The sequence below is a fragment of the Canis aureus genome, chromosome 33 (genome assembly GCF_053574225.1).
Source record: "Canis aureus isolate CA01 chromosome 33, VMU_Caureus_v.1.0, whole genome shotgun sequence".
In the NCBI taxonomy this organism is placed as follows: Eukaryota; Metazoa; Chordata; class Mammalia; order Carnivora; family Canidae; genus Canis; species Canis aureus.
In genome coordinates this window covers 1,309,503-1,332,483 of record NC_135643.1, presented here as the reverse complement: position 1 = coordinate 1,332,483, position 22,981 = coordinate 1,309,503, and the positions used below count along the sequence as shown (strand labels likewise).

The 22,981-nt window shown below is 42.9% G+C and overlaps 2 protein-coding genes across 20 annotated transcripts in view; one reads left to right on the top strand and one right to left on the bottom strand.

The window, feature by feature from the left end:
- The window catches only part of SHROOM3 (shroom family member 3), a 325,226-nt gene extending 316,233 nt beyond the window's left edge, over positions 1 to 8,993 (bottom strand). The window contains exon 1 of the mRNA XM_077882553.1: positions 8,546 to 8,993. The gene's annotated coding sequence lies outside the window, so the exon portion shown is untranslated. The remainder of the gene's footprint in view (positions 1 to 8,545) is intronic.
- CCDC158 (coiled-coil domain containing 158) overlaps positions 1 to 22,981 on the top strand; it is a 126,787-nt gene that overhangs the window by 5,785 nt on the left and 98,021 nt on the right. For 5 of the 19 annotated variants that reach the window (XR_013371081.1, XR_013371080.1, XR_013371079.1 and 2 more), the window contains exon 1: positions 18,313 to 19,077. The exons of 2 other annotated variants lie outside the window; for them this stretch is intronic. The gene's annotated coding sequence lies outside the window, so the exon portion shown is untranslated. Of the gene's footprint in view, positions 1 to 18,085; positions 18,249 to 18,311; positions 19,078 to 22,981 lie in introns of those variants that run through there. 12 more of the 19 variants (XR_013371077.1, XM_077882572.1, XM_077882569.1 and 9 more) reach the window with 8 other exon arrangements.

Here is a 22,981-nt window from a genome sequence, read left to right as displayed (position 1 = left end):
AGTCTCTCATTATGCATCTCCAGTCACATTGTGGGTTCATTAAAATGAGACAGATGAATATTCCTTAAATTGTGTTCCCTGGATAGGAGGCAATGCCTTGAGAATCTATTAGTTTTGAAAGAAAACAGAATTCTTACCAATGCTAATATACATTTGGCACACCACCTCGGCATGCTACTCTATTTGAATAAAGTTATTTCTAACAATATTGATGGGATCATGAGCTTAGTTCATGACAAAAAAAGACACAATATTTAAAGCAATTTCTAAATTAGGTAATTTCTAAAAACTTAAATAAAACCATGGATTTTTCTTTTTTCCAATCTAAATCAACTCAACACTTACCAAACATTACGTATGTGTAAGATATCATTAAAAGAAGAATCAAAAAAAAAAAAAAGAAGAATCAAACTCAACCTACTTGCCTCGTTTTCTTAAAGAGGTTTTTCTAGTATCTCATTTGCACATCTTTCAAACAAAGATTTTTATCTATTTATTTATTTATTTTAAAGATTTTATTTATTTATTCATGAGAGACACACAGAGAGAGGCAGAGACACAGGCAGAGGGAGAAGCAGGCTCCATGCAGGGAGCCCGACGTGGGACTCATCCAGGGTCTCCAGGATCAGGCCCTGGGCTGAGGCGGCGTTAAACCGCTGAGCCACCAGGGCTGCCCTCAAACAAAGATTTTTAATTTTTTTTTAAATTTATTTATGATAGTCACAGACAGAGAGAGAGAGAGAAAGAGGCAGAGAAAGAGGCAGGCTCCATGCACCGGGAGCCCGACGTGGGACTCGATCCCGGGTCTCCATGATCGCGCCCTGGGCCAAAGGCAGGCGCTAAACCACTGTGGCACCCAGGGATCCCTCAAACAAAGATTTTTAAAGAAGATCCTCTTTAGTATTCATTCATCTTCCTCTTCATTCATTAATATATTTTCATTGTCATTGTTGTGCATAGTTTAAGCACTGTGCATAACGGAAAGAACGGGAGGAAGGAAGGGAAGGAGGGGGAAACAGTCTTAGCTTCTAGAAGTTAATAGCCTAAGAGGACCTAGGGTTCATTTGAAAGTATAAATAGCACAACCAAAAAGCAGTTATTCCCTCACTAGCTAAGCTTTACACACACACACACACACACACACACACGCAATTTGTTTGCTAAGGTGGTAACCATCTTGGCAAATAAAAAAACTTTTGTGAGTCTCAGTTTTCTGTGTAATGAAGAAGTTGGATTGAATGATTGTTGAAATTCTTTATAGCTCTAAAATCCTATAAATCATTTCACATTTATTAAGCATTCATTGTGTGTGAAATGGGAAGTTTCACACTTTCCCAATGGGAAAAGCAGGATACACAGCATGAGTATACCTAATTTGGCTGTAAAGACAGTATAACTTATTGGCAAGATACCAAATGCAAACAATTACCTGTATCAGAAAATGGTATGAATAAAGATGTTGGAGAGAGGAGAGGAAGCAGCAGTTTACACAAGTGTAGGACAGGGGTGGATTTGAGGGAACAGACAAAGGACAGTAGAGAGAGGAGGCTCCCCTGGCAGGAAGGGCAAAGGATGTAAAAGGAAAAAGCAGGAACAGTGAAGAAAGAAACTCACAGAGAAGTGGCTGTTTTAGGGATCCCTGGGTGGCGCAGCGGTTTGGCGCCTGCCTTTGGCCCAGGGCGCGATCCTGGAGACCCGGGATCAAATCCCACATCGGGCTCCGGGTGCATGGAGCCTGCTTCTCCCTCTGCCTGTGTCTCTGCCTCTCTCTCTCTCTCTCTCTCTCTCTGTGACTATCATAAATAAAATAAAATAAAATAAAATAAAATAAAATAAAAGAAGTGGCTGTTTTAAAAGGTCAATAACAAGCTGACCTAGCTTGGTACTTGGAAAGAAATGAAATAGATGACTTTGGGGTGAACTAAATCAACCAGCCCAAGGTCTTGGGGAACTGCCTAGAAATCTATTTCAAATCGAACTCAGGGACCATGGCTGAAGAGCTAGTAAAGACTGTTTTAGTGCGGAAGAAATGGGCCAAGAGAGATGGAATGGCTGATGCTGCTATGTTGAAATGGAGGCGCACTAAGGAAGCTGATGGAAAGTGCTGAATCTAGATGGATGGATATAGAAAATCCAGAAATGAGGAAATCTCAACATGATCATCCAGACAATTCAATTATGTTCTAAACAAGTAATTTCCTAACTTACGAACTATTGATATTTCTAAGTGCAGTGATAATAATAATAATATCTAAGTGATATTTCTCACAGTGCAGTAAAGCAGCTCATTTCACTTTAAAGATTTGCTTATTTATTTTAGGGAGGAGGGGCAGAGGGAGAAAGAAAGGGAGTCTCAAGCAAACTCTATCTGCACTGAGCCTGGAGCCCGATGCAGGACTTGATCTAAAGACGATGCAGGACTTGATCTAAAGACGCAGAGATCACCACCTGAGCCAAAAAGAGTCCAATGCTTAACTGACTAAGCCACCCAGGCACCCCTAGTTCATTTCAATTTAAAAAGGCAGGTCAACTGGGATGTTTTGGATGATTCTCTGGAGAGGAGGAATAAGAAAGAGGACTCACAGATTAGATCAAATCACTAAGGCTAGAAGAACCCATTTAAAAATCTGAGTAGTGTCAGCCAACAAGAAGCCTGGAGATAAATGTTTGAGGATGCCTCTGACTTCTCCTACAGAGAAAGAATGGGAAGATGGGGACGGGATGGGGTTAGTTAGCTGAGCCCTGATAGGCAAGGGCTAGAGGTAGGCTGTGATTTGGATAGACAAGATGATGGTGTTATAAGCAGGAGTTTCAGAGAAGGCAATGGTATGGAAGATGGAACCACAGGATTTATACACAAAGAGAGTCCAGCTAAAGTGAAGACATTTCTTAGGGGAGCAGGAATAAGGAATATGTGTCTGAGTGTTGATGACATAAGAGCCTGGAGCAATGGCTTATTCAGAAGGCCATGTTTGAAGTACACAAAAAGGTGCCTCTCCAAGTGAAGACACCACAAAGATACTTATTAAGAGCTGTTAAGTGACTCCTCCTTGTATGGGTCTTGAACTACTTTAAAAATATTGCTTGAGCAGTAGTCATACCTACTTTATGGTACCTTACGGGACAAAGTTGTTCTTTTTTTTTTTTTAAAGATTGTTTTCCTCTAACAAATTTAAAAACATACAAAGCAAAAGATCAATCCTATATCTTACCCAAGTAATAGCTCTTAATCTAGACAGAGCCAAATATCTAGTAGGCAATGATGACTGAATGGTATAGTGTGTTAAGTGCATAGACCCAGGGGAACCAGAATGCCTGGATTCAAATTCCAATTCTATCATTTACTAGCTGTGTATGCTGCAGAAAGTTACTCAAATACCGTGTTCAGTTTCTTATGGATAAATTTGCAAAATCTATCATCTTCCTCATGGAGCTATGGAAATTAAATGAGTTAACACATGTGGATGTCTTGGAATAGAGCCTGTCAAGGAGTAAGGGCTCACAGTAAGTGACATTAGTTGTTCTTTATTGCTATTATACTTATAACTTGATTTATGAACCCTGGAACAGGTGCATTCCTACTGCAGGTGGAGCTGCTGTTGTCAGCCACAATGCAGAGTGAGTCATAATAATCATGCTGCCAACTTCCCGAACTATTGAATTACTTGAGCTTCCACATACAATCACTACTGGAAAAAAAAAGTTGCCCTTTCTTTTTGAAGTTCGCAGATTACAGAGGCTTATTCTTCCACCCCACCCCTTTTCTTTTCAAGGACATTAAATCTCAAAGAAAAAGATTTGAAAATGATTTCTTTTATTGCCACCCTTTTGTAGTTCCTTCCCCCATTCATTCTCCTGCCTCATTGGTACCTAAAGAAAAAATACTTCATTCATTATATTGTCATGATACCTGGCAGCTCATAACTGCTTTTATATAAGTGTAGATGCCTTCCACCTGTATGATTCAATGTGTACTATCCTTTCCCTTCCCCTACAACAGGGGTCACCCTACTTTGAGAGAATAGGGGACATCTGGCTACCATGTATGAGCTGGTGTGCCCGTGACCTGGTGGTCCCTTTTTTCTTTGTCCTAGAAAGATCAGGGATGGGCAGCCCCGGTGGCGCAGCGGTTTGGTGGCACAGCGGTTTGGCGCCGCCTGCAGCCTGGGGTGTGATCCTGGAGACCCGGGATCAAGTCCCACATCGGGCTCCCTGCATGGAGCCCGCTTCTCCCTTTGCCTGTGTCTCTGCCTCTCTCTCTCTGTGTCTATGAATAAATAAATAAATAAAATCTTTAGAAAAAAAAAAAAAGAAAGAAAGATCGGGGATATGCATGATCAACTACTAAATTTCACTTCGGTCTCATCTCTAATATGGTCCTACTTATATGGACTTTCATCAGGCTCAAATGGTTGGTGGCAGGCAAAATAAAACCCTCTCCCTGCAAAGACATCCATGTTCTAACCGCTGGAAACTGTGAATATGTTAGATTATATGGCAAAGGGGAATGAACTTTGCAGATGGAATTAAGGTTGTTACTCAGCTGATCTTAAAACAGGGAGATTATCTTGGTGGGCCCAATATACTCCCGAGGGTCCTTAAAATTAAAAGAGTGAGGCAGAAGTTAGAGATCAGAGCAAGAGATTTAATCTGCTGTTGCTGGCTTTGCAGATGGAGGAAGGGGACTGTATGTCAGGGACTGGGGGCAGCCTCTAGAAGCTGGAAAGGGCAAGGAAATAGCTTCTCCCCTCCAACCTCCAGAGGGAACACAGCCTTGCCGACACCTTGATCTTAGCCCAGTGAAGACCTATGCTAACCATGGCTTAATCCACTGCGTTTGTTGTAAATTTTGCAGCAGCAATGGGAAACTAATAAACGCTCCATCTCTGAGATCTGCCAGGCATCTTCATCTCATTGGACACTACCTCCCCTCCTTCCCCTGCACACTGCTCTGTTTCATCTAAGCTTATTAATGCAATAGAAGTTACTGAGCACATATGCTGTGCCAAGGACTCCAGTAGATCCTGGAAATGCAAGATGAATAAGACATGTCTTCTCATTTACTCAACAAATATTTGCGTACCGGGCAACTTGTGTTAGAGGTGGTAGAAATGAAAACAGTCCCGCCCTGAAGAAGCTCTTACACTTCTGAGAAGACAGTCAACATGACTAAACAATTATAATTTCATATAATCATTGCATGTAATTCATTGCAAAATCATTGTAATCAGGGCAGCCCCAGTGGCTCAGAGGTTTAGTGCCGCCTACAGCCCAGGGCGTGATCCTGTAGACCCGGGATCGAGTCCCACGTCGGGCTCCCTGCGTAGAGCCTGCTTCTCCCTCTGCCTGTGTCTCTGCCTCTCTCTCCCTCTCTCTCCTCTCTGTGTATTCTCAAGAATAAATAAATAAAATCTTTTTAAAAAAATCATTGTAATCATTGTAATCTCATTCTAAGAGTATAGAAGAGAGACCACCTAATGCAGCTTGATGAAACCAAGAAAACTTCAGAGAGCAAGGAAGAAATGGAGCTTGGGCAAATCAGTTTGCCAGGCAGAAAAGAGCTTTGAAGGAATGCGACACTTGAGATGTGGCTAGTTCATATGAGGAACAGAATTTTAAATTTTGTTTCATTTTACTTATTTTTTAATTTTTTAAAAGATTTAATTTATTCATGAGAGATACATAGAGAGAGGCAGAGACACAGGCAGAGGAAGAAGCAGGCTCCCTGTGGGAAGCCCAATGTGGGACTCGATCCCAGGACCCCAGAATCATGACCTGAGCCAAAAAGATCAACTGCTGAGCCACTGAGGTGCCCCTCATTTTGTGGAGGCTGAGAAAATTAAGGCCATTCCACTTTAAGTTCAGCGTTAGCACTAGTACAGCCATCCCAGGCCCCTGTGAATAAGAGCTGAACTTTACCTTACTTCAGTTACAGGAAGAAAACAGCTTACAGCTTAATGTCCTAGAAAGCCCCTATTAGAATGAAAACAGAGCCCAAGCCAAGGGCAGGAAGCCCCTATTAGAATAAGAACAGAGCTCAATACCCTTGAAGGCCCCATATCAAAATGTAAACAGAATTTGAGGAATTGCTCCAGCCCTTCTGGAGGACCCCTAGACCAGTCCTTAAAACTTAAGCTGAAACGCACCTCGGGGTCCAAGTCCCTGCTCTGCTGTGTCGGGTGTACTTGGACGCAAGCTCGAGCTTGTAAATCAACCCTCGTGTGTTTGCATGGGTGTCGGCTCCTTGGTGGTTTCTCGGATTCGCAATCTTGGGCACAACAATTTTACTTTCAGTTGACATGTAAATAGCTAGATGTGGCTGGTGGCTACCATACTGGACAGAGCAGATGGCACCAGTCTATACCCTCACAAGGAAAGAGATTGCCTTGATTGGCTCCTTATCCACTTCTTCCTCCCTGGAGAGCAGATGCTGTGGCAAGTCACCTTTGACTGTGCAGATGGGGCATCCCCTCAAGGATGAACATAAGAAAAATAGAAGGAATTTCGGTCTCTGACATCATGAAGCCATCTTTCAGTTTGGTTTATGCTCAGATTGTGATGTGAGAATGATAGGAACTCACATATTATTTGAGTGTTATTTTGCATCTTTGTATAGCAGCCAAATCTGTATCCTAATACAAATGTCCCCTAAAATAATAAAAAGCAATAACCATAATCTTTGCTGAGATCTTTTTGTGAGCTCCTTTATGTGCCAGGCATTATGCTAACTGTGCTAAATGCACTGTCTCATTTAATAATCCCCATACATTCTGATAAAGGAGATTAAATGGAGCTTTAAAGGAGTGGCTCATTAGTGGTAGCAGCTGGCTTGTCCTACAGCAAACTGCATTCCAGCATACAGACACATAATATCTTGTCACATAAGGCCATGCAAATTGGGTATACAACCAGAATTCTAAAATTCAGATATGATACTTATATTTGTAGCAGACATTCTCGGTTGTCTATGTAGCACCCATTTCCTCCTTCCTCTTGAAAAGAGAACTCCAATTTATTCAAACAATGGGCAGAGATTCCTTGACATCAGGAAAGGTAGGCTCCTATTCCAGAACCCAGGAAAGAAATCCTGACTGGTCTAAACTAGTCATGATAATCTCATGACCCTTGACCAGTAACTGGTCTGAAGACAGGTATGTGGCACAATTTTAGTTAATGAGATATAGGCAAAAGTCTGTTAGGGAGGGTTTCTCTTTCCAAACAAAAAGCCAAAACTCTGCCCAGAATAAAGATGTAATACTGGAGGTATGGCATCCATCATGTAACCACGAAGACAAAAGCCAAGATCATAGGGATGGCAGAGTGGAGAGATCATCGAAGTCCGTGTTGACACAACTGACCTGTGGCCCCTTGCACAGACAGCCTACCTCCAGACATCTCACAATACGAGAAAAACAAACCCCAATTTAATTAGGCCATTACCAGTCAGGTTTGCAGTTACTTATACCTGGATACCTTCCTAACTTATACACATATGTATACATATATCTTTTGTTTTCTTAGAAAAGACAAGGAAAAGTCACAAACCTTACATCTTGCACATCTTGGCTGACTGCTGGAAACCAATTATTCACGTAAGAGTCCATTTCCATCCCTCTCAAAACATACACTTTTAGGAATATGGAAGGAAACTAACCTAAATAAGTTACAGAGTTTGGGCAAAATGTGTATTTATCCATTTCCCAGCCTCAAAATAAAACACTTGTCCCCTCCATTACAAATGCTTCTTAAGTAATGCATATGTGTAAGAAGCATTTATATTCCATTGTTTTAGACTGTTAATGTCCTGAACATTTAGAAGGAATTTCTGTGATCTCTCTTCATCTCTGTAGTTGAAAAGAGAGGCAGCAATACTAAGCCTAATACATAAAAAAGATTCATTCAGTGGGTATACCTAGTCATACGAGAGAAAAAGAACTGAGATGTGTTACTGATGACGGTTTAAAAATTGGTTTAAAAACATAGGTATATAAAAAAGGCAGAAATGGTGTTTTGCATTTGATTTATACAGAAAGTTGATTTACTTCTCCTTTCTGAGTGTGCAAAAAGCAATAAATATTTATGTAACCAATTATTCCAGAATTATAAACAACTTCTAAAATATCCTAGAATGCTAGATATTGTCATTTGACAGGAGAAAGACCAGATCTTTTTCTAGCCTTATGCTAAAAAAAAGGCATATACATGCCACTACTTCATGTTGTTAATCTTTAATCTGATTCACAACTGAAAAGATCATGTGGTAGCTGCTTTTACACTATTTCATTCACAAAGAGAGATTATCCATTGAGCGAGCACATTATTTCCCCGGGGATTTCATAGACTCAATGAGCTAGACACATTTTTTTTCTTTCAGACGCCAAGCCATACAGAATATTTGCAGATATAATCTGAAAGGTATGCAACAGCAAATTAAGCCATACTCAGGCAATCCTTGGCATTATGGTTGCATTTTTGACAGACCTGACAGAGTCTGAAAGTTGAAAAAGCAATGTGAGTAAAGACAATGTTACAAAATGAAACATACCTTCGAGATAATTAGTGGTTCTCCGTGCTCCAGGCCACCAGCAAAGTAAAGCCCCAGGGAGCTCCTCCCTGCAGGAATGCTTCCAGATAAAGGTACCTGCCCCTGAGGGTTGTGTTAAGGCTTCATGTGGCCGCAGTCTCATCGAAGTTGTCCGTGGTCTTCATCGTGCCCAACGCATGATCCCTCCAGTTAAATGTTAAATGCCTGAAGCCGATTCAGAGCAGTGCTTCTATTCATACCATCTGATCCCATCCTTCGTGATACTTGCCGGCCAAAAGCGAGGTTTGGAGAAACGAATTCTTTCAGATGTAAAATGTTCTTCTGAGCTTAACTCCAAGATGCTGAACCAGGAGGATTTTTCACTTCAACATTTCTGAATGTAAATTCTCCTCCTGGGATTCCGGGATCTCACTGAAGCCCCGCAGTGCTAGGTATCTCCCCACTCCGTTTGAAAACAAAACAAAACTTCTATGTCACTCTCAAAACTGCTTTTATTTCACACACACACACACACACAAAACTTTTTTCTGTATATTTTACAGAGAAAATTAAAAGTTTCACAATATAGCAAGAGAATTGAAAACCTCAAACGAATACCGAATTTTTGATTGATTATCAACCCTTTCTTCCTCTCCAAGTGAAATTTACCATTACAATAGCCTCCCCTCTGCCCAGAAGTAGCTTTAAAAGAAAGCACTTACTATGCTTCTGCTTGCTTCAGAATTTTCTAATTTGTCCCAAAGAGACAGAGCAGCTGTGCTAAAACTCTTTGCTTATGTTTCTCAGCAAGAAGTTCATGGTTTGTTTCTTGCAAAAAAAAAAAAAGAAAAGAAAAAATAAAAGTTTTTGCAGGATGGAGAGAAAAATGAAAAAAAGCACGGTAAATTAATCCTCAGTGGAACAAAAATATCCAGGAGGTAGCTGAGTTTTTCTTTGGTATTTGCTGTGATGATCAGCTATTGCTGCTGTCACGGCAGCTACTTGCCTCCTCTGAGAAAAAGAGCAAGGAAGTGAGAGAAAATGGATTAAAGCAAGTAGAAGCACTGCAACCTTTCTGCACAGTGAGCACGGCTATGCAGAATTCAGTTCAGCAGAAAAACTCCACCAATCCTCGCAGGCTTGCAGCTGATAAAACGTAGGAACTTAGAAATACCATACAGATGGCTAATTACCAAGGAGTAACTACATAGAATAGCCTCCATCTTGTACCAATTAAAGCAAAATCCCTGGAGATGAGACACAGGCATTGGCGTTTTTTAAAACTCTGGGCGATTCTGCTGAGTAGCCACAGTAGGCACTTTGAGAAGCAGTGCCTTAAGCAGTTTCAGTAAACATAGAAGTGTTCAGGTGGTGGTATAAGGACGTTATTTTTGTTGTTGTTGTTAGAAGAAAACACCAAGTGTCCCATAGGACAAGCTTCTCATCTTGAAATTTGACTCTCCAATCAAATTTCCACTTGTTTGACTCAAAACGGACAGGAAGTAGGCTTTCTTCTATATTTTCATTGTTATCCACTCGAAGACTGTTATCCAGTCTTTAAATGAAAAGGAATATACTTAATGTTATTCTAATTCTAGCTTATCAATAGAATTTTTAATAATGTTATATAAAATTTAACATTACTACCTTTTTACTTTTAATTTTTTTTAAAGATTTTATTTAGGGGATCCCTGGGTGTCTCGGGGGTTTGGCGCCTGCCTTTGGCCCAGGGCGCGATCCTGGAGTCCCGGGATCGAGTCCCGCGTTGGGCTCCCCGCATGGAGCCTGCTTCTCCCTCTGCCTGTGTCTCTGCCTCTCTCTCTCTGGTCTCTCATGAGTAAATAAATAAAATCTTAAAAAAAAAAAAAAAAAAAAAAAAAAGGTTACAGAGTTCAGTTTGGAAAGATGAAAGAGTTCTGGAGAGGGATGGTGGTGATGGTTATAAAACAATGTGAATGCCACTGAACTGTATACTTAAACATGGTTAAAGTGGGGTGCCTGGGTGGCTAAGTCAGTTGAGCATCTGACTCTGAGTCCCAGCTCAGGTCTTCATCTCAGGGTCATGAGTTTGAACCCCGTGTTGGGCTCCACATGTGGAACCTACTTTTAAAAAATAGCTAAAGTAGTAAATTTTATGTTATGCACATTTACCACAATAACAAACTTTTTAAAGTACTTATAAAAGGTAAAGATAAATTGTTAAATTGTTGTGCCCAAGATAGCGAATCCGAGAAACCACCAAGGAGCCGACGCCGATGCAAACACACGAGGGATGATTTACAAGCTCAAGCTTGGTCCAAGTGTACCCGACACAGCGGAGCAGGGACTTGGACCCCGAGGTGGGTTTTAGCTTAGTTTTAAGGGCTGGTCTAGGGGGTCCTCCAGAAGGGGTGGAGGAATTTCTCAAGTTCTGTTTACATTCAGATATGGGGCTTTCAAGGGCGTTGAGCTCTGTTCTTATTCTAATAGGGGCTTCCTGCCCTTGGCTTGGGCTCTGTTTTTATTCTAATAGGGGCTTTCTAGGACATTAAGCTGTAAGCTGTTTTCTTCCTGTAACTGAAGTAAGGTAAAGTTCAGCTCTTATTCACAGGGGCCTGGGATGGCTGTACTTGTGCTAACACTGAACTTAAAGTGGAATGGCCTTAATTTTCTCGGCCTCCACAAGTATTGAAAGAGAGAGTGATGAGGGCGCCTGAGTGGCTCAGTTGGTGGAGCATCTGACTCTTGGTTTCAGCTCAGGTCATGATCTCAGGGGCTTGGGATGAAGCCCGTGTTCAGGCTCCACACTCATTGGAGAATTGGGTTGTGATTCTCTCCCTCTCCCTTTGCCCCTCCCTCACTCGTTTTCTCTCTCTCTTCCAAATAATTTTTTTTTTTTTTACAATTTCTTTTATTTATTTATTTATTTATTTATTTATTTATTTATTTATTTATTTATTTATTTATGATAGTCACACACACAGAGAGAGAGAGAGGCAGAGACACAGGCAGAGGGAGAAGCAGGCTCCATGCACCGGGAACCTGATGTGGGATTCGATCCCGGGTCTCCGGGATCGCGCCCTGGGCCAAAGGCAGGCGCCAAACCGCTGCGCCACCCAGGGATCCCATAATTTTTTTTTTTTTTTTTAAAGAGAGAGTGACCACAAAATAACTTTCTGGATAGATGGAAATATTCTACATTTGATTAGAGAGCTAAATACTAGGTGTATACATTTCTCAAAAGTCATCAATCTGTACATTTAAAATGAATGAATTATATTGTACATGAAGTTTACCTAAATAAAGTTTTTTTTTTTTTAAGATTTTATTCATTTATTCATGAGAGACACACAGAGAGAGAGGCAAGGACATAGGCAGAGGGAGAAGCAGGCTTCATGCAGAGAGCCCGATGCAGAACTCGATCCCTAGCCTCTGGAATCACACCTTGAGCTGAAGGCAGGCGCTAAACCACTGAGCCACCCAAGGATCTCGTCAATAAAGTTGTTTTAAAAAGATTATTTGAGAGAGATATTGAGTGCAGGGTGAGTGGTGCTAAAGTGAAAGGAGAAAGAGAATGCCCAGCAAACTCCCCACTGAGCACATCTGGCTCAATCCCAGGAATTTGAGATCATGACCTGACCTAAAATCAAGAGTCAGATGATCAATCGACAGGGCCACCCAGGCGCCCCTCAATAAACTTGATCTCAAAAACCTCAATCAACTCTACAGAGCAGAGACTTCCCTGCACTTAGGTTGGCATATGAAAGTCTTCTTTTACACTCGTTTCAAAAGAAAACCCCAAATTAGAAATTGTTCATCTTAGCTGATCCTGCTGGGAAATGTTCCTAGAAATTTATTCTCCTCTACTCCTGGGAAGAAGGTGGGTCTTCCCTCCCCCATTTAAATTTCCATCCATCCCATGCTCCCTTTTCCTTGCCTCCATAGCACTTAATCCCTTCTAATATGTTAACTAGGTCATCATGATTATTTATGACCCGTCTCTTGCAACTAGAATCTTGAGTTCCCTGCAGGCAGGGTTTCATCTATTTTGTTCCTGGTATATAGTTGGTGGTTTTTTTTTTTTAATATTTTTATTTTTATTTTTTAAAGATTTTATTTATTTATTCATGATAGTCACACAGAGAGAGACAGAGAGGCAGAGACACAGGCAGAAGGAGAAGCAGGCTCCATGTACCGGGAGCCGGACGTGGGATTCGATCCCGGGTCTCCAGGACCGCGCCCTGGGCCAAAGGCAGGCGCCAAACCGCTACGCCACCCAGGGATCCCTATAGTTGGTGTTTAATGTTTGCTGAGTGAATTCAAGCTTTCTTTTTAAATATATTTCTTATATTCTTGGTGGAGAGAAGAATATCAGAACATTCTATGGTCTTTAACTATATGGTCTTTAATAATTTTTACCCTATCAACTTGTAAAAAAGTATTGGATATGATTTGCCATTTATTTCCTCTCTATTATATTTTGAGTCACTTCTTTGTGTCCACATTGTACCAGGCACTGGGGAAATATGGCTGTCAGATAAGACTTACTATAGGAAATCTTAAACCGGGGATCCCTGGGTGGCACAGCGGTTTGGCGCCTGCCTTTGGCCCAGGGCGCGATCCTGGAGACTCGGGATCGAATCCCACATCGGGCTCCCGGTGCATGGAGCCTGCTTCTCCCTCTGCCTATGTCTCTGCCTCTCTCTCTTTCTCTCTCTGTGAATATCATAAATAAATAAAAATTAAAAAAAAGAATCTGTAAATAAAAGGAAATCTTAAACCTATAGTCAGAAAGGGAAAATACCCTAAAAGTCCAGGCTACTCTACAATTCTGGTCTAGCATTGCATTTAGTTTTGAAGAGATTTGGCAAAAATCTTTAAGTTCAAAATCATAAAGGAAACACAAAAGTAAAAAAAAAAAATTCTATAATCTATATCTTTTTATCTATCACTTATTTACAAAACTGTGATTTATGAAACGAAATTTTTTTGTAAATTTTTTTATTGGAGTTCAATTTGCCAACATATAGTATAACACCCAGTGCTCATCCCATCAAGTGCACCCCCCAGTGCCCATCACCCAGTCACCCTGTCCACCTCCCCTTCCACCACCCCTTGCTCCTTTCCCCGAGTTAGGAGTCTCTCATGTTCTGTCACCCTCTCTGATATTTCCCACTCATTTTCTCTCCTCTCTTCTATAAACCCTTTCACTATTTTTTATATTCCCCATATGAATAAAACCATATGATGATTGTCCCTCTCCGATTGACTTATTTCACTCAGCATAATACCCTCCAGTTCCATCCATGTCAAAGCAAATGGTGGGTATCTGTAGTTTCTAATGGCTGAGGAATATTCCATTGTATACATAGACCACATCTTCTTTAACCATTCATCTTTCAGTGGACACTGAGGCTCCTTCCACAGTTTGGCTATTGTGGACATTGCTGCCATAAACATCGGGGTGCAGGTGTCCCGGTGTTTCACTGCCTCTGTATCTTTGGGGTAAATCCCCAACAGTGCAATTGCTGGGTCGTAGGGCAGGTCTATTTTTAACTCTTTGAGGAACCTCCACACAGTTTCCCAGAGTGGCTGCCCCAGTTCACATTCCCACCAACAGTGTAAGAGGGTTCCCTTTTCTCCGCATCCTCTCCAACATTTGTGGTTTCCTGCCTTGTTAATTTTCCCCATTCTCACTGGTGTGAGGTGGTATCTCACTGTGGTTTTGATTTGCATTTCCCTGATGGCAAGTGATGCTGAGCATTTTCTCATGTGCTTGTTGGCCATGTCTATGTCTTCCTCTGTGAGATTTCTGTTCATGTCTTTTGCCCATTTCATGATTGGATTGTTTGTTTCTTTGGTGTTGACTTTAATAAGTTCTTTATAGATCTTGGAAACTAGCCCTTTATCTGATAGGTCATTTACAAATATTTTCTCCCATTCTGTAGGTTGTCTTTGAGTTTTGTTGACTGTTTCTTTTGCTATGCAGAAGCTTTTTATCTTGATTAAGTCCCAATAGTTCATTTTTGCTTTTGTTTCCCTTGACTTCATAGATGTGTCTTGCAAGAAGTTGCTGTGGCCAACTTCAAAAAGGGTGTTTCCTGTATTCTCTAGGATTTTGGATTCTTCTCTTACATTTAGATCTTTCATCCATTTTGAGTTTGCAAGATCTTTTTTTACTAAGCAAATCATGAATTAAATTTTAAGTGACCCTACAAGTGTGTCATGATTCTGATACATGAAGTGCTTTTCTGGTACAATTTTAATAAATGCTTTTGTATTAAGATAAAGTTCTTTGGTTTTAAAGAATTATAGTTCTTTTTTTTATTAGTTAAAAAAAATGGTTTGCAGCAATGTCTATACCTAACATTTGGCAGATGAAAATACTAATGCTCTAAAAGGTTAAATGGCTTGCCCACGGTTATATAGTCAGTGTCAAAGCTCAGACCAGATCTGGGTTCCTTATTTCTGAACCACCCTTGAATCAACCCACCCTTCTTAAATGGACCTCATAAAAGCCAGCAGCCATTTGTATTGACACCAATAAGGATGATACTGGCTCCTTGAAGGCAGAAACTGGAGCTTCTTTATAACCACTTCTCCCCACCCAATGCCCAGCACAGAATCTGGTCCAGAGTAGGAGCCAATGAAGGAGGACAAATAAATAACAACCCTGAACCTAGACATAGACTCTTACCAAAGAGTTCTTGGTGGCGTAGTCCCTAAGTGTCTAGAACCCCAATGTTCTCCTGTTGGCCCACTCTGCTCAGGCCTCACTGGCCGTTTGCTTCATTCTCAAATACACCAACCATGTACTTGGTGTACATATGGCTCCTCCCTCCAGTCCTATGGGTCTCTGTTTAATGTCATTTTAACAATGAGGCTTTCTCAGAGGACACTATGAAATGGCATCTGATAAAATAACATTTTTGACTTTTCATGTTTGGAGGCCCTGCTTCTGGATTCTCAGGGAAGCTATACTTTAACATTTACCAAGGTGAAAAATGACTCAGCAAAATTTCAAAACATGGGCTCTATTTTTTGCCCCATGCTACACATTGTACATCTGTTTCATTAAAATATAACTGAAAAGGAACATTCCAAATGTAAAGATAGAAAAAAGAAAAAAGCCATTCTTTAATCATAAGATTAAAGTCATACCGCCTTGCACATACTAAACACATAAGAGAAAGCCTGTAACTTTCTGGAATGTCCTTCGTCATGATGATTTGCAACTCTTTATGTGGAAAAAAAAAAGCTGTATATAACTATCAAGCATTCTTTCCCCAGTGCACTCTTCTTTATGAGGATGGTGTATCTCCCAGGCAGCTGTGTCCTAACTTGAACTTGAATAAAACTCTTTTCCTTTCTCTTTATAATTAAAAAAAAAAAAAAAAAAAAGACTTGTTCATTTAGTGTTGACTCACCCCACACTCCCTAATTTCCTTACCCCGTCTCCATAACACTTACCATCATCAGACATATTTGAACTTGTCCCTTTGTGCATTGTTCATCTTCCTCTACAAGAACATAAACTCTATGAAGATAGAGAATTGATCTGGTTCATGGCTCTATTTTCAACACCTTCACATGGCATGTGACAGGTACTTTATAAATAAATGTGAAATGACTGAGTGAATGAGGAAAACTGGACCCCTTCATGTGGAGGCCGAGAAAAATCAAGGCCATTCCACCTCAAGTTTATTTTTATTTTATTTTATTTTATTTTTTTCCACCGCAAGTTTAGCATTAGCACAAGTGCAGCCATCTTAGGCCCCTGTGAATAAGAGCTGAACTTTACAGGAAAAACTGCAGAATGTCCTCAATGTCCTTGGCAGGTAATCCCATATGAGAAAGACAACAGAGGGGATCCCTGGGTGGCGCAGCGGTTTGGCACCTGCCTTTGGCCCAGGGCGGGATCCTGGAGACCCGGGATCGAGTCCCACGTCGGGCTCCCGGTGCATGGAGCCTGCTTCTCCCTCTGCCTGTGTCTCTGCCTCTCTCTCTCTCTCTCTGTGACTATGATAAATAAATAAAAATTAAAAAAAAAAAGAAAGATACGTTAAAAAAAAAAAAAACAGACAACAGAGCCCACACTGGTGGTAGAAAGTCCCATATTAGAATGAGAACAGAGCTCAACGCCCTTGAAAGCCCCATATCAAAATGTAAACAGAACTTGAGAAATTCCTCCACCCCTTCTGGAGGTCCCCTAGACCAGCCTATAAAACACCCAGCTGTAACCCACCTCGGGGTCCAAGTCCCTGCTCCGCTGTGTCGGGTGTACTTGGACCCAAGTTCGAGCTTGTAAATCAACCCTCGTGCGCTTGCATCGGTGTCGGCTCCTTGGTGGCTTCGGTGGCTTCTCAGATTCGCAATCTTGGGCACAACACTTCACATCTTTACATTCTCTATCTCAACAGCTCAGAAACTCTTTTTAATTCAATATACAAAAATATTGAGAAGTAAAACTGCAAGACGCTTCCAAACGCAAAGAACTGCGTAAGAAAATTCAGGGCGCGTAATTTCATACAACATGTGAAAATACATGGAAATATAAATATAAAATAGTTTTAAGTTTATTTATTTATTTATTTTAGTAATCTCTATATCCAACGTGAGGTTCGAACTCATGGCACCGAGATCAAGATCGAGTCCCGCATCCGGCTCCCTGCATGGATGGAGCCTGCTGCTCCCTCGGCCTGTGTCTCTGCCTCTCTCTGTGTCTCATGAATAAATATAGAATCTTTAAAAAAATTTAAATAAAATCCGTGATTACATTAAGGAATGCGGCATTTATCAACGTTTCCGATCAGTTTAGACTCAGAAAGTTAATCTGCCATTGGCGTGTGCGCCGCGGCTGCTGATGCTGCATGTGTCACCCTCGGGCCTTCCTGGAGTCCCCCCCCCCCCCCCCCCCGCCTTGGGCGCTAATTCGGGCGGCCGCAGCGGGTCGGTGTCATGGACCATCTGACCTGATAAACTGTCTGTTGGAGAGGACAACCGAGCGCAACCGAGAGCGCGGCGCTGGGAGCAGCTGTCGGGGGCCGAGTCCGCGGTCCGGGCGCGCCTGGACCCGCCAGGCCTTGGACACAGCGGACCAGCACGAAGGCAGAGCTGCGCCGGGTGGAGGGCGACGGGCCACGCGCCACGGTCTGGCCGGGCCTCGGGCGTCCCGGAGACAGGGCTCGGCGCGGGTCGCACGGGTCCGGGAAGGTTCCCCGCGGGACGACCGCGGCACCGCTGGGGCGCAGCACGCGGACACCCGGTGACGGCGGAGTGAGGAAGCGACAGGCCTCGACGGACGCGACGCCCGGGCGCCCGACGCGGGGTCGCCCCTGGGTGACGTAAGCAGCGGCCGCGGCCAGGGCTCGGGCGCCGGCGTCTACGTCAGTTGCCCGCGACGGCGTCCGGGAGGCGGAGTCGGGCGGGAGGAGCCGCCACGTCACACCGCGGTGGCCAACGGCTGCCCGGGCCGGGTGGGGCAGGCGGAGGCCGCAGGGCGAGCGCCGCGAGGCCGGGTCAGCGCGTCGCGCCGCCGCCGCCGAGGAGGAGGAGGAGGAGCCGCCGCGGAGGAGGAGGAGGAGGAGCCGCCGCCGAGGAGGAGGAGGAGGAGCCGCCGAGGAGGAGGAGGAGGAGGAGCCGCCGCCGAGGAGGAGGAGGAGGAGGAGGAGGAGGAGGAGGAGGAGCCGCCCCTCCCCCCCCGCCGGGACGCGCCAGGTTTCTTAGGATGCGGCGCCGCTCGCAGGTACAGGGGCGGGGCTCGGCGCGGAGACCGGGTGAGGGGCGGGTCGCGCGCGCTCCTGAGGACCGCAGCGGCGCCTCTTCATTTCTGGAACCTTCCGGACCTTCCCGTTTATTTCGCACGTGGCAGATGCCCAACAAGTCGTTTCTTTCGCAGAAGGGACAGCTGCCGTGTTCGGGGATCGCAGGACTTCCGGGGACAGCGGCTGGGACTGGGACCGAAGGACCCTCCGCAAAGCATTCCCCTTTTGGGAGGGTAATAACTGCGATGCTGTCCCAACAGGAGCGCTTCTTGTTCCTACGCCGCCTCCCATGCACAGGGGGGTGGGTTAGGGAAGCCGTGGACAGTCACCAACCTGTCGTCCAAAACGAGATTGTCGTAGATGTGCGTAGGGACTCTTTCAGCTGGAGCCCTTTCTGCAAGTGACCTTAAGAATCGGGCTATGCAAAAAATTAAAAAAAAAAAAAAAAAAAAAAGAATCTGGCTATGCAAAAAATAAAAAATAAAAAAAAAAGAATCGGGCTATGCAAAAAATTAAAAAAAAAAAGATTCTGGCTATGCCCTATTATGAGCATCAGTCAGAAACAGGGAGTCCAGCCTTTTCCATAAAATTTTGTTCCAGGTCAGCACTCAGGCCGTTCCAGGATTTGTTCTTGCATCTTGGTGTACTGTAAGGTCAGGGGAAAATAGAAGAAAAATGAGGCCTGTTGTTATTTCTCGGGATCTTTTTGTTTTTGTTTTTGACTAGGCAACCACTTCTTGCTTTCTCTATCAGCTGATGATTCAGGAAAGAAAGGGCCAGTGCCTACCAGGCATCCCAGAGACTAGCTAGGTAGGCAGGACTGTTTCTGTGTGTTAGTCCCCTGTGTGTGTGTGTGTGGGGGGGGGGGAGTGGTGGGAGAGACCTGGTCCTCCCACCTCCGGAGCATATTGTTTTTAATCTGACACAGTCATCTATTTGTGTTGTGGGTAAAATGTTTTTTTTATGCCATAGAGATACTATGATACTCTCCAAATAAATTGAGGGCAGAAATGGACAATTTATTTGGTGTGTGCACAGTCCTTATTAATGTGTTTGACAAAGAAGACTTGGTGTTGTCTAGTACGTTAGAATCACTCACTTTAAAACTGCACACTTAATGAAATCAGGCCTCTGTGAACCACATATTCCCAAACCAGGTGACCCCAAATTATATGGTATAGTAGTTTGAATAAGAGCTACCCAAAAACATGAGGTCGCAATCCCTGGTACCTGTAAACGTTATAAGGAAAAAAGGGTCTTTACATACATGATGAAGTCAAAGATCTTGAAATGGTGAAATTATTTTGGATTATCTGGGTGGACTTTCAATGTAACACAAGTGTTCTCCTAAGAGACAGAGAGAGGAGATTTGATACAGACAGTCAGAAGGGGAGAATGCAGTACCACAGAGGCAGAGATCCAAGTGATGAGGCCATAAATCAATAAGTAATGCTGGCGTCCGACAGACACTCAAAGAGGCAAGGAATAGATTCTTTTCTAGAGCCTGCAGTGAGAGCACAGCCCTGCCAACAACCCCAATTTCAATCCTGTGGGACTGCTTTTGGACTTCTGGCCTCCAGAACCGTGAGAGGATAAATGGCCCTTATTTTAAGCCACCAAGCTTGTGGTAATTTGTTACAGCCACTGCAGGAAGCTAATCCATATGTTAATTGTTATAAATCACATGAAATCAGTCCTATATTGGTGTATATTTTAAAGCTCCCCAGCTGGGACAGTGACAGGTCTGTAGTAGTGGAGACCACTAAATAGTTTCCTGAACCCTGTAAATCTCAAGGAAAAGACTTCCATAAAGAATTTGGTCAAGTGAAAATAAGGGATCCCTGGGTGGCACAGCGGTTTGGCACCTGCCTTTGTCCCAGGGCACGATCCAGGAGACCCGGGATCGAGTCCCACGTCGGGCTCCCGGTGCATGGAGCCTGCTTCTCCCTCTGCCTATGTCTCTGCCTCTCTCTCTCTCTCTCTCTCTCTCTGTGACTATCATAAATAAAAAATAAATAAATAAAAATAAAATAAAGAAGTGAAAATAAATTAGGTGCATAGGAAAGAACTAGTCTAACGCTGAAAGCAATTTTCAGACTTTTATTTGTATTTCTATTAATATGTCACTGTATTTGCTCTGGTTAAGGGAATAAAGGTGAGTTAATCTTGGTCCTTATCTAATATGTTATTGGGTATCCATTATATGTATATTAAATTAGAGTTTTGAACATCTGAGGATTGAGGTCCAAGCTTGGAGAAAGTAGGCAATACAGAAGTGCTTCCATGAGTGGGGATGTTAAAATCTGGCCAAAAGCAACCTCTGGTGAACACACTTGAATGAACACACTTTGGAATTTTCATGGTGCAGGAAAAAAACAGTGTTCAGGTTTAACTGGCTGACTTCTAGGACCCAGGCAGCTAATATGCACCCCCACACACACTCTTACTCCACAAAACATGACAACAGTGTACATGCAAAGAATAGTCAATCAGCTTTTTTTCTGAACTGCTTTTCTGAGGTCTAATTTATATACCATAACATTCACTGGTTTTAAGTGTAAAATCTAGTGCTTTTTTAAAAAAAATGTATTCATGATAGACATAGAGAGAGAGAGAGGCAGAGACACAGGCAGAGGGAGAAGCAGGCTCCACGCTGGGAGCCCGACACGGGACTCGATCCCGGGACCCTAGGATCGCGCCCTGGGCCAAAGGTAAGTGCCAAACCGCTGAGCCACCCAGGGATTCCCTAAAATCTAGTGCTTTTTAGTAAATGTACAGAGTTGCACAATTATTACAATCCAGTTTTAGAAAATGTCCATCACCCCAAAAAAGAGCCTTTGTACCCACTTGCAGTCAGTCCCCATTCCCAAACCCAGCACCAACCCACTTTTGACCCCTGGCCCACTCTAGAGTTAGCTGTTGTCCTTTTGCTGGGCTACTCCAATGGCCTCCTAACTGGCCTCTACTTCAGCTCAGTATATATTTCACTTGACTGCTAGAGAATCATATGCCCCCTATTAAAATCCTCCAGTGGTTTTCCATTGCAATTAGAATAAACCCCAAAGTCCTTGTCAAGGTACTATGAGCTCTACCCCCTGCCAACCTCCCCAACACTTTCTCAGGAAAATTTAGGAAAGAAACTGGCAATAAGTGCCCCTTTGGGCACGATAAACAACTGTTTGTCTGTAAGCAGGTCTCCTACCTTCCCTTGTCTATGTGGCAGCCTCACTGCTTCCTTTCTGTGGTCAGCAAACACTGCTGTTCATCCCAAGACCTTTGTATGTGGTATTTCCTCTTAGGAGCTTCCTCCCTTCTCTGTGGGGGTGACTCTTTTTTCACATTCAGCTCACATGTCACCTCCTCAGAAAGGTCTTCTCTGACCTGCCCTAACTAAAGTAGCCTCAGCTCCATCTCTCTGTATACCACTCTCTGTGGTAGTTTCTGCATTGCACCCAATCCCTCCCCAAAATTATATTTTTTATTTGTTTCCTTAGTGTCTTTCTTTTCCCACTAGATTATAAGATCTGTGAGGGAAGAAATTTGATCAGTCTTGATCTTAGCTTTATCTCTAGTATTTACAAAAGCACTATTCATAGCAGCCCTACATTGTAAGCTATCAGAATCCCAGTAGTGGTAAGTCATAATTACTGAATGTTTACTATGTACCAGCCAGGCCCTTTGCCGAATGCTTTGTATGCATGAATGATTGAAGCTTATTACTTTTGATGTGGGAACAGTAAGGAGAGCATGCCTTCCAAATATAGTCCCCTCTAGTAAATTATTTTATTCAGAGGCATTGGGCAGTTTTCTTTCCCTTAATTATTGAACATTGATTTTCAATGTTCATTGTCACCAGCAATATAGTATTGAACCTCTTCTTCCATAGCCCTAAAAACTGAACTGCAGGTTTTTGCTAAGAAGGAGAGAAAGAACTAAAAAAGAGTATAAATAAAAGCAGAATTCTGAAAGAGCAGGATACCCTCAGGACATAGCAGGTAGACTCCAGTTGAGAATGTGTCAGGGGAAAAGCAGGAGATGAAGCTGGGAGGTTGATTAGGTCAGATCCTAAAGGGCTTTGGGTGCCAGTTTTAGTTCAGATTTTAGTCTTTGAACACAATATGGCAAAAGAGTCTGATTTTAAAGGAAACTCTTTTTTTTTTTTTTTTATTTATGATAGTCACAGAGAGAGAGAGAGAGGCAGAGACACAGGCAGAAGGACAAGCAGGCTCCGTGCACCGGGAGCCCAATGTGGGATTCGATCTCGGGTCTCCAGGATCGCGCCCTGGGCCAAAGACAGGCGCTAAACCGCTGCGCCACCCAGGGATCCCTAAAGGAAACTCTTAAAGATTGTAAGAAACAGACGCTAGAAAGGTCACTTTGAAGTATTTTGTAATAGGTCTGGCAAGAGCTGATTAAAGCATGAAAGAATAGAAGTAAAACTAAATTTCATATTCTAGCACTGTTTCCTTGTGACTTAAGATCTTCTAGTCTAATGCTCTGCTCATGAGAGGACACCCAGTGGCAGTTGTCATCCCAGCAAATGCTCATCCCCTCTCAGCTTGAACACCTCACAAGGAAGTTCTCCACGTATATATTCAAGGTGCTCTAGCTTTTAGAAAGTATGTCTCCACCCTGAACTAGCACCTACCTCTGTTCATTAAGCCTAATCCTGCACTTAGGATATTGTCATTTATTTTTCCAACATGGCAATTGC